General features: G+C 38.5%; 1 protein-coding gene and 1 long non-coding RNA gene across 9 annotated transcripts in view; one reads left to right on the top strand and one right to left on the bottom strand.

Moving 5' to 3' along the window:
• The window catches only part of LOC308474390, a 104,257-nt gene extending 101,073 nt beyond the window's left edge, over window positions 1-3,184 (top strand). For both annotated transcript variants that reach the window (XR_013984678.1, XR_013984679.1), the window contains exon 5: window positions 2,116-3,184. This is a non-coding gene — a long non-coding RNA (uncharacterized lncRNA). The remainder of the gene's footprint in view (window positions 1-2,115) is intronic.
• GPATCH2 (G-patch domain containing 2) overlaps window positions 1-15,302 on the bottom strand; it is a 101,772-nt gene that overhangs the window by 45,786 nt on the left and 40,684 nt on the right. The gene's annotated exons all lie outside the window — the stretch shown is intronic.

Here is a 15,302-nt window from a genome sequence, read left to right as displayed (position 1 = left end):
AGTGCTGAACCTACTCTTTTTAGAAAACACCTAGTTGTACCAAGAAAAATTGAATCCTGTGATGCCACTAAATCATATCTGCACATAGACATCTAATTGCGTTCTCTCTCCGTATGTGTGTGTGTTTGTGTGTCCTCTACCCTTTTACTACTGTTGACTTTTGTGTGGTGAGACGTGGTTCCAGAAATGCCTAAAAAGCAGGTAGAACCAATTCTGATGCTAGATAATGGCATGAAATCAGTCAGCTCCTTAAAAATGAAGGCTGTTATTGTTTTCAGAACCCTCTAGGCGGGCTCTCATAGACCCCAACAACTGCTACATGGATCGCCTGCTGACTTTGGAAACAGGAGCAGGCCTTGCAGATAAAAATACTGTCCCCTAAGTAGCCTTTCTTTCATCTCAGGCTCACAACTCTCCCTGGTTTACAGAACAAAGGCTGGTAAACTTGTACTAAATCTGACTGAACGTTGTTTGCGGCTGGCTATGTGTACAGAAAGTCACCTAGTGGTTCTGATTCTGGTATGATATCCTGCTTTGAAAGCTGCACTCAAAACAAGTTTCACTATTCACATGACACAGAAAACAACTGTACCAAACCCAATTATCTCCCTCGAAGCTTGGCACATGAGGGCAAGAAGGAAGGCTCATTCACATTCCAATAAACTGTGGCCTGTTGGACAGAGATGGTTACATTTGAGCTGAGCTGGTTACAAGCAGCAGCAAAAAAAGCATTTGATATCTAAGCCAGACTTGTAAAAGTCCACGATACCATTTACAACGTGGTAAAAGAAGGTAATCAGTAACTTACCAATTTATATATTTAATAGTTATTAGAGGACTAAATTAATCTATTATAATGCAAAGTAATTTACCAAATAGATGGTTATCCAGGGGGTCACACACTGAACAATTATATAGATGTGGTTTCACTGGTTTCACTGGGAATATATAACTGTAAACTATCAGTGAATTACACTGTGGCATTTTAAGTTTATGAACAGTCCCCTGGCATGATGTACTTGTATTACAATACTACTGCAAATACTGATCCAAAATACATTTACTCTCAAATAAGTTCCTTTGCTTTAAATGAAAATTATTTTAAAGTAAAGCACCCTTAAAGCTGTTGGCTTGCTCTCTTGTTCAGTATGGGATTATGCACTTGATTCTATTATTCCCTTAATTGCACCTTATTAAGGAGAATGTTGTCAGACCTAAATGACTAATGATGCCAAAAGGTGACTGCAGTTGTAAGAAATATTATTTTGCCGACACATAGCTTGGTACTCTGGGATATTTCTAGCCTTATTTCAGAATTCTACTTTGCTTCAGAATTCAGTCCCATTATCTTGACTGCTCAAAATTGTTCACAGGGTTATCTAGCTGACATATAAGATAACCCTCCATCTCACTAGACACCACTGGGATATGACATGCTGACCCACAGTAAGCCTTGATTATTAGCCTGAAATATATACCACACAAAAAGGGAGCTCTAGCTAAAGAATAGCTGAACAAAAATTCTATCATATATACCGTAGTTGTTTTTTTATACAAAAAACCCCCAACAATGTAAGATATACTGTATTTGATTTATCAGAGAATTTTAAAACATGAAATAATATTACATATTTAAACCCTGACCCTTACCATTTTTACTGGGAAGCAAGGCCCAGTGGTTTGAATGGAATAGACTTCAAAATAAGTTTGTTATTGGAACCTTAGATATTTTACCAAGTGGCACACAAAAGCCCCTTTCAATAGAAAGCAGCAGCAATATATTTAATTTATTCATACAATTTAGTCCCCAGTTATTTTTTCATTTGTGGTCTATATACTCTTGGGAAAAGACCATAGGTACTGATATTTTAACACCAAGGAACAGGGAGCAAGAGTGTAACCAACGTGTTTTCATATATTGATATCCGCGATATCCATATTTTGATGCCTTACAAAAATGAAATAAAACCTTATATCCGTTTCAATTTACACCATTATTCAGTCAGAAACCCTTTGTGCTTAACTTTGTGAGTCAACAACAATAAAATACTTCAGTGAGCACTATTCAGTTCCCAAAATAAGTAACCACTGTCGCATTCTAAAATCTCTTTGCAGGTCCTTGGGGTGGAGTGCGGCTCAGCTTTGCTACTAAAACCTGTCCATCTTGCCAGCTGTTGAAAGTGGCTTGACAGTTCCAAATCACTGTAAACCATGCGACAAGGCAAGCTTATTTCACACCAGAAATCAGATTCGGATTCCACCTGCCTCTCCTTTTCATTAAATTGCTTATGGACAGAGCAGCATGACAGAATACCCAGCAAACATGTTGTCATGCCAAGTGCTAGTACCTCACTGTTGACAGACATCTGACCTGACACATCTACAAACATCTAGAAGTGTGTGTGTGTATGTGATGTTTTATTCAAAGCCTTTCCATTTCACGCAAATTGGAGATGGGGAAGAAGAGCAAATGCAGAATAGGAAGCCAGATCCTACGAAAACCAGTTTTGGTTTCTGCATCGTTGAGTTGTTGGGAGGTTGTTTGAGAGATTTTCCCCACCCTTAACATCCCCCACCCTCAGATTTTTTTTGTACTTGTGTGTAACTCAGGGTTACTGTGAGCCAACTGGTAGTTTTCCCTTATGTGGTGGTGGTGCAGCTTTGGGTTTATAAGCAGGAGCAGAGGAAGACTCAAATCAGTATCAGTATGTAGATTACCTGTTAAGAACTATTGCTCATCAAGAAGGGCAGCTTTAAATAAAGTTTGCCTTTAGAATTTTGGAAAAAAAATCATTACACTCTCCACCTTTCCAGATAGATACATTTAACTTGTTTGATTTTACCACTGTACCCTCAGATCTCCCAAATCCTAAGCAGAAAGAGATGACTCTCCTTTTTGGAGGAGAAGAGTAAGGAAAATAAGGTCTCATTCATAGTTCTGGCAGCATCAGTATCAGTCCCTGCACAAACGAATACATGAAGCTGAGGGATAGTGTCCATGTATTTGGCCAGTTTATAGAACCGGCATTTCTATCTGAGTTACTGGGAACAAACTATAGGACCACATTATCAGCATGGAGTTTAAATATATGTCCATGCACAATTCAATAAAAACAGAAATATTTGCAGGCAGTAATCCAGGCATAGGCAAACTCCGGCCCTCCAGATGTTTGGGACTACAACTCCCATCATCCCTAGCTAACAGGACCAGTGGTCAGGGATGGTGGGAATTGTAGTCCCAAACATCTGGAGGGCCGGAGTTTGCCTATGCCTGCAGTAATCTCAACTGTGATAATTTTACAGGCATCAAAATTACAACCCAGTTTCTACAAAATGGTTAGTTGGCTACTAGCTGTTTTCTGGATCCAATTTAAGATGCTCTCGTGAGTGTTTTCAGTCATAAACAACTTAGACCCCAAATATTCAAGAGGATTTACAAGGCAAGGGGGAGCTCTTAGCACTTCCTCCCAAGTTTGGGGGTTGGTGGCCCAAGAAATGGTAACCTCTGTGGCAGCTCCTTGGTTGAGAAATTCCCACTCCAAACAGGTGTATCTGGCATCTTCATTAAATAGTTTCTGCTGTATACTGAAGATGCACCTTTGACACCTGAGATACATGTTCCACTCTATTCCCATGACTGTAATTTGTTTATACTCTTTTTAATGTTGAATTTTAAATTGCTATAACCTGTCCTGGGATCTAATGGTGGAGTAGGTAATAAATTGAATAAATACGTAAATAACAATTAAATGTGTAAAAATTTATAATCTCTATAATTTACATGTTATACATAGTCCACTATGGATGTTGGATGGCGACACCTTATAGAAATAAAGCTATTTTTAAAAGGGCGGTGCAAGCAGCACACACACTGTGATATTAGGACCAATCCATCAATTCTGCTTATATTAAATGATGAAATATGTAGTATGCATATTATTTATTTTAAATATTTTAAACTGCCCTTCACCAACATTAGGGCAGTATAAAGAGGCATAAACAAAACAGAACATACCAAAAATATGTCAATTGATCTTAGCCAAAAGGCCAGTTTATGCAGCGTGCTTATGATAAGAGACATTTGCCTGAAACAAGTATTATTGCTCCTAACACTTTGCAGCACTGGTTATCTTTTCCCCATGTTTTTGAGCTGTAACCTTCATATTGCTTCATTTCGCACTGAAAGAGACTCATTGATTTTAAAACTAATAATGGTTTACATGTTGAAAACGGTGTGTGTGTAACTATTAATACCTTCTGTCTCCATCTGCAACATTGAAACAGATTGACCACTAGATGTTTTGAAAAGGGCAACTGCCACATTGTTCCCTTGGCACACCAGAATGGCAGGTCAAACTTTTGTTCCTCTTGTCCTACAAACAATTTTCAAGCCAACGCTCAATAAATAAATTTGGTCTCCGCACTCCCAATCAGGACTGCACAATCCCCTCAGTAGCAGACCTATGATAAATGGACTTATTTTCCCAAATCAAACACTTGAATTTAAATTCAGATGAGTTAATGCAAAGGTCAACATTGTAATCAGTTCTTTTGATCTTTATAGAATTTCTGGAGTAATACATAATAAATCTGAAACAAGGCAATTTGCAGCTCTGTATGGGTGGCTGGTAATAAAAATCTTAACGATTAGAGCCTTTATGTACTTAGGGAACATTTTATAGTAATAGCTATAGTGAGAACCTCAATGCATGGGGAAAGATGGCAATAGATAACACAGAAAGACATGATTGCTTGATTGTTTGTGGTTTATACAGTATGTGCTCATATGAACTATAAACAAATTAAATCACACATCTGCTGATGAATTAACACTGCTTGGTTCTTTGCTCACTAGGCAGTCTGTAACCTTACAACGCAATCCTATGTATGTTTTCTGAGAAGTAAGCCCCACTATGCTCAAAGAAGCTGAATGCAAGGTAAGTAAGTGTGGCTAGAAATGGTGTCTTAGTCATGTTTATTTACTTGGAAACTCTTGATAAAAAGCATGGAGGGCATTCAAGATCATATTTATTTTAGAAAGCAAAACTTTCTCTCAACTTTAGCAGAGAAGTAGAAATTATTTAAAAATCTACAGTGTTTATATGTGCTGTAATGTATGGCATTATTTTTTAAACAAATGCTTGCTGTTTAACAAAATTAGTTTTAGACCTACAGGACACAGGACACCACTTGTGTTAAAAGTTAAGCTTTCTTTACTAATGAGCTGTGGTCAGAGCAATATGCTCCTCCAAAATTCACATGGATTCCATGCTTGCAAGCAAGAAACTCCCTCCAGATTGTGTCCTATGTTCACAAGCTTGTTGTTGTTGTTGTTAGGAAATATTTCCACTTAAGTGGTGAAACTCAGATTTTACAAGCATTTCTATCTTTGCAAAATTTGGTCCCTTCTGTTAATGATGAGGGTAGGTGCTAGGAAAAGGGAAGTAAACAATTGTCAGGGCAACTGAACCAATATTCTTTCACTCATCTCTTCCTGCAGTTAACTAGTTGCAAAGGGATTTGTGCATTTGGGTTCACATATAATTACACACTACTGAAAATGAAGTTTGTGAATGGATGACATAAAATCCTAGAACTGTAGAGTGGAAGGGACCCAAGGGTCATCTAGCCCAACCCCCGGTGATGCAGGAATCTTTTGCCCAGCATAGGGCTCAAACCCATGAGCGGGAGGTCTGCATGTACACATCCATCCAAATGCACATTCCCTTTCACATCCTTCCTGAATTACTCATAAGAATCTATGGACAATTGGAGCAATGGGGATGGGATGACTTGCCAACCAGCACTGGAAGAGGAACAAAAAAAAAGGAAGAAAACACTTGTCAAAGCAATGGAGTGGGAAGGGTAGGGTTCACATACACATAGTCACATCACACACATAACTGTGCACTGAAGAGAAAGGTCTTTTAAGTAATAACATGATTTTAAATAAAAAACAGAAGTATACTGGAGAAACAACTGCTGTGAATTTGTGTGAAGAAATGTGCACAGATAGGTAGAGCTGTGGATGTACTGTCATACTTCGGGTTACAAACACTTCGGGTTACAGACTCTGCTAACCCGGAAGTAGTACCTCGGATTAAGAACTTTACCACAGGATGAGAACAGAAATCGCATGGTGGGGGCGCAGTGGCAGTGGGAGGCCCCATTAGCTAAAGTGGTACCTCAGGTTAAGAACGGTTTCAGGTTAGGAATGGAATTCAGTTCGTAACCAGAGGTACCACAATATTTGGAGACTCTTCTCAGTCCACTCTTCACCCCCAAAAGAGATTTTAAAAAACCTGAACACCACAAAATTCAGCTCACCATCCATTTAGAATTGTGCTTTGTTTCACACAGTTTCAAAGACTTATGATGCCCATGTAGAACAACTGTATACATGATCCATGAGCACAGGTCATTCATTGGTGGGTAGAGGCAGCAAATATACTACCCCAGAGGTGAATGCCTCTGCAAATGAGACCTTGAGCAGTGATGCATAGGATGGACAAGCGTCCACTTACTGATGCTGATGTAAATGTGCATTTCCCACTTATAATTGTAAAGGCCTGCAAAAAGCCCTTTTGTTTTAGGCAACTCTAGATTAGGGCCTCTGTTAGTACTACTAGATGTGAGGTAGGTAATAAATAAATATGAAATATGAACTGTTACACTGAACAGTTCAGCTCAGTACTATAAATTATAATGTTTGTGCAGCAGTTTTAGTTCAATGTTGCAAAGTCCTAAAGTAAATATTGTACTCTTAATATATTTTACTGTGCCACATATTCAAAAGAACAAGCCAGCAATTTTAACTGACAATGTGATCCGATTTAACAAGTGAAAGCAACCGCCCCTTATGTATTTTAAGAGCTCTCATTCCATGTTTAACACATTCACAAATACAACTTCCATATAAACTACTCAAATGTGTCTTCTTAGGGAACATGTGGCAGTGGAGGGGGAAGGGGCAGTGTCCACATCCAAGCGGATTTCAGCTGGACAATGATGAAAAGTCCATATGTTCCAATGCCATCATAAATTATGTTGGAACATTCGGTCAGGCCAAGAGGGACTCCAAAAATAGGCTGGAAACAGCTCTTTGACTGAAAACAAATTGCCTAAATTCCAATATGAAGAAAACAGTGATCTTGACATATATTTTCTTGTGGCCACTGCAGTTTGAAGCTAGGTCTGCAGAGATGAAATACAATATGCTGCAGTTTTAAATTTGGAAATTATTATTCCATCTAGACACAAAAATGCAGAGAAATCTGCATGGGTCCAGTGCCTCTGGGCTCAAAGATTTATTAGGAAATAAAGGAAAAATGAATGATGATATGTCAGCTGGCTTGGACCCCAGCTATGAACCAGCATTTGGAAGGACAGAAATCTCAAATGATTTTCCTTTTAATCATCCAACACATTAAAATATGTTTGTAAACCAATTATTGCAGATGAAGCCAAATGTCCAAAAATGGAAAGTGTTAAGAAAGCCACAAATTAATAGGAGAATTACCCCACTGGGCAGCATGTCCTTAAAGGAAAATGCCATCTACTAAGTATAAAATACATATTATTATTATTATTATTATTATTATTATTATTATTATTTTGGGGGGGGGAGGGGGGACGACAAATTAGCCTCTAACTTAACTGCCTATAAAATAGTTGTTCACATCATTTTAACATTTCAATACCAAGAAAGTGTAAACCTTTAGCAAGAACATTTTATATACCTGATGAAACCACTTCTGCAAGGTATACTACATGAGTGTTCTGCAGCCTAATTACACTGTTTTTGCAACTTAACATTCAATAAACATATTTTTCTCAATGGTAAGAAAACTACTACACTTCCAAAGAGGAGAGGGAGACAGAGGAGAACCAATCTGATAAACGTGTTTGCTAATTAATCCTATGATCTCGCCAAAATGCCTAAGATCAAATAGAGTATTGTATTAATTGCCATGTTAAAACTACACAATTGTCAGTTATTCTGAAAGGTGCAACTGATAAACATATATTACAGCTACCTGCACAACATAAACCCAACATAACTGTTTTCTGGCACACAGCTCCAATGCACTAAAACAATTGGAACGCACACTCCTTAATCCTGCACACATTTTGGCTGCTTAAATCCTATTTCAGGTTAATAAAATTAAAGTAGCCTAATAGTGTGCAGTGTTGGAACCAAAAACATTACATGATTGCTAGAGGCCTAATCAACTTAAAAGTGGCATTTCTGATGTCTGTTGCGTTTAGGGAAATCTCCAGATGATCCAAAGTAGTCTTGAGGAAAATGTCTTCCTCGTGAAATGTTTCAATAATGTTAATAATGGTAATAAAATAGGCAAGATTTAGACCGCAGCCTAAAATATTATGTCATTACAATGTTTTGAGTTAAATTCATTTATTAAATATTTATGTGCAAACGCCTACATGTTTTGCCTGGAGTAAAAAAAAACAAAAAACCAGAAGTGAGCAAAATATTTAGTTATTTTAATTACCAGTGCAGTTTCAAACAACAAAGCCATATTGTCCCACAGCATGAAGTGATCAGATATCTGCCCAAAATGATGGACAGCTCTGGCCCATTGAACAGGCAAAAAAAGAGAAAAACCCATTTACTCTCTGCCAGATGGGACCTACTGGACGCTTCAGCGCAAACAACTCATCCTTCTTCAAACCTTCTTGTCCAGCTCTAGAGCCAGCTCCAGCTGATAATGATGGATATCAAGGCTACAGTAAAGTGGGTGACAAAAGCAGCCTTGTTATAGCTGCCAGTCTTTCGGTCTTGTCATTATTACACATTGAAGATTTATTTGAGTTTATTGTTGTGCACTGGGTCTAGCCATTTGCAATTCATCACCTAGTACAGAAGGTTCAAGATAGTGGCCATAGCTATAATTGCCACCTCCACCTGCTTCTTGAAATTATGAGGTCAGCAGCTAGGGCAGCCCACTGTTCACAGAGCTCTCTACACGTCAGGAGAGACGTCTGCTGTAAAATACCAGGGCTGCTCATCTCTACATAAAAAGGTGGTGCCAACCTTGTGGAAATTCTGCGTCGCATTTTTAGTTTACGCCAAGCAAATCTATGCACGGTCTTGAAAGGTTAAAAAACAAACACACCTCTTCTGAAACTTTAGAGCTGCTGCTGTTTTACTTCAAGAAGAACGTTCATCAACTGTTGGTTTCCTTCCTAGCAAATTATATTAACACTGTTAAAAAAAAATCCTATTTAAAAATAATTATGTATTCTTCTACGCAGTTTAAAATTTTCTAAAATAAGCAACGTGACACTTTAGCCTGCCTAAGCACAATGTAATTCCTTCTCTCTAATGCTCCTGGACATATGTGAGGCTAGCTGTTACCCCAGTTAATAAGAAATGCACTCTGTGTATGCTCAAAGGCAAAAACATCTTCATTATTTCACATATTAGATGACAGAATCAGAAATCAGTATTCAGTAACAGGTTGCAGTGTGCTTTATAACCAACATGCTAATGATATTTCAAAATATTTTCATACTGCTCTTCATTTGAAAAAATTTCAAGGTGGTATAAAAATATTAATACCAAACCATAAAATGGCGACGGCCACCCATCCCTGCATCTTTCTTGGCCTGGCTGGGCAAGAGCTCCACACAAGCACAAGGAGCTCAATGGGAAGTAATGCTTTCTTTGCCTCCTTCTCCTCCTCTAGGGGCAGATAGCAGAGTGAGCCTTGAAGCTTCCTTGCCATGGGAGGAGAGGGCTGCTGCTTCCTGGAGTCTCCCTGCCACCTCCCAGCCTAATGGTGGAACTGGCTGATACGGTAGAACTGGGATGTATTGAATCTGTGCTTTCTTTTTGTGTTTTCATAGCTTAAATTGTTGTTCTATCATATTTTGTAGTCAGCTGCCTTCAAGTCTTTAGATTAAGGCTGGGAGGCAAGTAATGTTAATATGTAAATAACAATAGATTGTAAACTAGATCAGGGAATGTAAGTCAGGTATCCAGAGGTGAAGAAGAAAGTGTAAAATATATTTATTTACTAACTAATCTACTCTGCCCAATTAAATTCCGGCCTCTTGGCCCCTCAAGTGAAACCTTCACATAGCTCAGACTTTAAAATATTTTCTAATATAAGAAAGCATTGACACAAGCAGAAGGAAAACAGCATTCATTCAACCAGATCCTGTGCATGGCTAGCTTGGAAGTAATTTCCACTGTGTTTAAAGGGGCTTCTTCCTAAGGGTGCAAAGGATCACAGCTTTATTTTCGCAATCTACATAACCACTGAAGGTGGTGGTTCTGTTACTCAGGTAGAAGTTAGCAACAGCCGAAGCCTTATGTTTTTCATACATTTGTGATAGTGGGGAGTCAAATAATGAGGCAGCCCACACTGCCTACAAGCTGAGAAGGCTGTATAAAACAGTAGCAGACCCACCTTGGCTGGATCAAAGTCAGCATAGTCTCTGGGTTAGAAGGCTGTAGTTGGCCCCTACTTCACTCCCAACTCTGAAGTTGCATATATGACATTTGGTGCTCACATATGTATAGTCATAGAAAACTATACAGTGGTACCTCAGGTTAAGTACTTAATTCGTTCCGGAGGTCTGTTCTTAACCTGAAACTGTTCTTAACCTGAAGCACCACTTTAGCTAATGGGGCCTCCTGCTGCTGCTGTGCCGCCGGAGCACAATTTCTGTTCTCATCCTGAAGCAAAGTTCTTAACCCGAGGTACTATTTCTGGGTTAGCGGAGTCTGTAACCTGAAGCGTATGTAACCTGAGGTACCACTGTATTAATATACAAAAAGGGGGGATATTGCATATCTTAGTGGTACATAAACTTCCATGCTTTCCTAGAAGCAAAAGACTCTAAAGCTCCCTTCATGGGTTAATCAATTGAAATATCTCCTTCACATCACAGGGCTTCCCCAGCCATGTTCTAGTATTCGCACAATGAGGATTATGTAGCTCTCCAGGTGTTGCTGCACATCCTGATGGGAGTTTGAGTGCAACAATACCTGGAGGGCCACAAAATCCTCATCCCTGATCTCAAGTAAACTGCCTGGGCAGTTGATAACAGTCGCTCATGCCATTGCTGGTCATTCCTTTTCTCTGCCACTCCTTTTCACAGGGCAAATACTCACTGCACTACAGCAATGAAAGGGGATCTTGAATAGTGCCAGATTCTAACATGTTGCCTGTCAAACAATCATTCAAACTTTTATTGTAAGGTATTAGCCTAAAGAACATATCAAAAAGTCTCCTCTAAAACTGTTTTGAGCTGACAGTGTCTTTGGTTATGAATGTAGAGACCATAATAGGTGAGATGTGAGTAGCGAAACTCATTTACATTTTTTAAAATGTAATTTAAATTTAAATTTGTAATTTAAATTTAAATTTTAAGCTCATTTACATTTTTTAAATGTTAGTTTTTCAAGCATAGATTATTCAAATATGCTAAAAGTATTGCACCCATACCTATTGTTGCAATCCTATTCCTTGCAGTGACTTTAACAGAATACCAGTTCCAAACAGCTGTACTTGGATAGTTACAAATACAAAATAGGTGCTATTATTGGCTTCTTTATGTATTTTATGAAAGGCAGGACAAATGAATGAAACAGATGAATCCTAAATATTTGAATAATTAACAACTGATTAATTTTCTGCGTCTTCAGAGTTAATATACTGATGGCTATGAAACTGCAGTAAACATACTAAAGAGAGAACCAAAAGTTTACCACCTCTAATTTGACAAGTGATATAAAAATAATCTCTTAAGAAAGATAACATTATTTGCAAATTGAGCAAGAGGACCCCAATGATAGCCATATATAATCAGTTGTCACCTTGCAGCTCAATTAGCCCTCATGTAAAAACGAGGCATGTAAGGAGAAATGAGGTTTTGACATTATCTCTGCCAGCAAGATAATTACACAGCCTTCATTTAACAGTAGGGCAACACTACTGTAGCAACAAATTAACTCAGCTCCATTTGCAATTCATGGTGTGTTTTCTCATTTAACACCATTTGTCTTACTCCAGTGAATGTTTCCATTAGTTTTCTTCAGCAAAGCAAAAATATTCCTTGTTTTGATTTCAACATTACGTCACCAAATCACTATGTATCTGTTCCAGTAACTTTAAGTAAGCCAATATAAATCTGATTTAAGGCCCTTTTTCTGCAATTTTAACTAAAATCTTTGCATTTTGGTTCACAGCCAAATAAAAGTGGAACAAGTGCTTTTGAATTTAATGGATACAGAAATTTGTTTCACTTTGCATTCATTCCATTTCACTGGGAGCCCAAATTGTCATTTTATTAATAATGACGAAAGGCATGTACTAGATTAAATTGCCAGTAAAACCAACAAATCCTTAAATTTAGTACTACAGGGCATATGAATGATGCAATGCTCACTCACTGCAAACCAGTTTTCAAGTCAGGAGACAGCGTCACAAAAGTATACTCCTCCCCGCTCCCCTACCCAGATCAAACTCCTGCTTCCTTCCTTTACCTCTATGTTTCACATGCACAACCACACTAAACATGGTTAAAAAATCACCCTGGTTCCCTCTTAATTAAGATTTGCAAACACTCTTCAAACTCTGTTTTTAGTGGTTCACCTGTCAGGGTAAGCCAGGGTATGCCTGTGTGAACATGATGGCTCCTATTGATGAGCTGGTACCCACTTTGCTCCCCCCTGAACCTTTTAGGTCGGCGTGGGATGGCAGCTAAACCATGGTTTGGTTCAGTATATTGTCCAAATCCAGGCTTATGGTTAAAGTATCTCCTCCCTAACCATGATCTGTAACCGTAGGACAACCTTTGGCTACAGATTGCAGTTAAAAAGGAGAAACCTTAACCATGACTCTGGGTTTGGATGACACACTTACCCAAGCCTTGACTTAGCTGCTGTGCTGCACTGACTTAAAAAACCTGGAGAGAAGTAGAGTGGCTGCAATCTCCTCCTTGGGAGCCAGAGTGTTTGCACTAAGCCATGGTTTGGCTTAGCATGACATATGAATGTGGCCTAAGAATGGAACTCTGCTTAGCATGAACAAACACTTGGAACATGCCAATAAAACACTTGGAGCACATCAAAGCATTTATATTAATAGTACAAGGTGTGAGAAATTGCTGAATCCTGCCACTAGCTACTTAACAGAACCAACATATTACAAAGGCAACAAAAGTCAACAGGTGATATAGCCAGCACAACGAACAGTTTCCACAGAATTTATTTTAACAAAATGCAGAAAATAAAGACAATAGGGGTCAGGAAATACAATAAAAAACACACACACCAAGCAACACACCAAACATGCAAAGTGATGGACCATTATGTTCCAATGTGTTCACCTGTAGGTGTGGCTCACAACATTTACGTCCTGCACTTCCTGCAGAGAGTTCAATGCAGCGTATGTTGTTCTTACCTCCTCCCACATCTATTTTATTCTTACAACAACCTTATGAAGTAGGTTAGGCGGAGAAATAGTGGTAATTCATTAAGCTTCATGGCTAAGAAGGGATCTGAACTCTTACCTCCCAGATCCTATTTTAGTTACAGAACAAACATCAGTCATAAAAGAAACTGAAATTCTAGAAGTCTTCGTGTGGTCAAGAATTTATGAATGAATCAAAACCAGAGTAATGATTCCAACAGTATGACAGCAGGACATTTTAGAAAATATTCACCAAGTTCACTGGGGCACTACAAAATGAAGACATACAGACCTTACAAATTTGTGCTTAGCACCGGCTGGTTCCAGTAGAGCCCTGTATCACAATGGAATTACTGGAGCTTCCATAACAAATATTGGTAGCTAATCTGCTTACTAGGAAAGGCTTGATTAATCTTGTTGTCACTGATTGCTATTCCTAATACTTGGAGATAGCAAATCTACACGGCACAGACATGGGAAGAGTGATCACTGTTCTAAAGAGTGTATTTGCTCACCATGGCATGCCTCCATTTTGAGGATAGATAATAGGCTTCAATTATCTGGCATTGCTTTCAAATGCTTTGCAGTAGACTCAGCAATTTTCAGCATATCCTCAGTGGACCACACTGTCTTCATAGCAGTGAGGTAAAAGAACAGGTTGTTTGGACACTAGAAAACCTGCTCTTAAAAAATGAGAAGATACATATACAGCTCTTCTGATTTAGAGCAGGCAGAACTGTTCATGAGTAGACAACTGTGTACAACTCTACTAATCACTGCAGGAGAATCAAGACTTCCATCAGAAAGCTAAATTGATAAAAGTCAGCCAGATGCACCATTTTAATATCAGATCTGCAAGCAGAAATGTCCCAACTCCTTTCATATAACAGGAACTTTGAATTCTAGATACTCTGAATTCCAGAGTTCAAGGAATTGTCCAGACTAGTGGAAAACCTTCACTCATCTGTAAGAAATTAGGGGATACTTCAATTCCACAATAAGTTTTATAGAAAACCTAGTTATTAAAGGCTCAATCCTGAGAAAGTGGAGAAAGAAGAAGTTAAGCAAAATTTTAAGAAAATTACCCATTTCTGGAGAAATGGGGATGTAGTAGACAGAGTAAACTTTGTTGCAGCTAGATGATGTCATCAAGAAATACAGCTTTCGGTGGCATTAGTTGTAACAAAGCACTGGAGCAAGTCAGACTGTCTCAGCTCTCTTAATATAGCTAAGACATGGTAACGGGAAAGTTTGTTTCAGTGTGGACAGGGAAAGAATCTGCTGCTGCTTAAGCTGGCAACATCATTGCAAGATCTCACACTTTTTGTCTTATTTCTGTATTCATCACTCCCCTCACCTAATTTTTTTTCACAGTAGGTGACATAGGTGATTTGTTAATGTAACATCTCCCTCTTCAAGCTCAATGAAAAGAGACCTCTGGGTATAGGGCGGTATATAAATTCAATATAATAATAATAATAATAATAAAATCTATCAGCTGATGGATGATTTATACTAGGAGATAGTAAAGAGGTTACTACTACAAAGGTGTGTCACAAACACAAGCATCCACACAAACGGTGCCTGGGAACTAAAACTGCTACATGTTGTCATATGAATTCTGACACCTTTCCTTGATATAGTTATGCAACAGGTACTTTCTGTTGTTGTTGTTGTTAATTGAATTAATATACCGCCCTATATACCCGAAGGTCTCAGGGAGGTTCACCTGGGTTTCTACTCACAAATGCCTAACTTTTTAAATAAATAAATTTGTGCCTTTAGAAACAAACACACTGTAGGCTAGCGGCTGCCTTTTGTACCACTGGCAGCTCTATCATTGCTCACATCAAACAG

This window comes from Podarcis pityusensis (assembly GCF_964106645.2).
Source record: "Podarcis pityusensis genome assembly, chromosome: 3".
NCBI lineage: Eukaryota > Metazoa > Chordata > Lepidosauria > Squamata > Lacertidae > Podarcis > Podarcis pityusensis.
The sequence above is the reverse complement of the archived record's forward strand: the minus strand, read 5'-3'. Positions and strand labels throughout refer to the sequence as shown.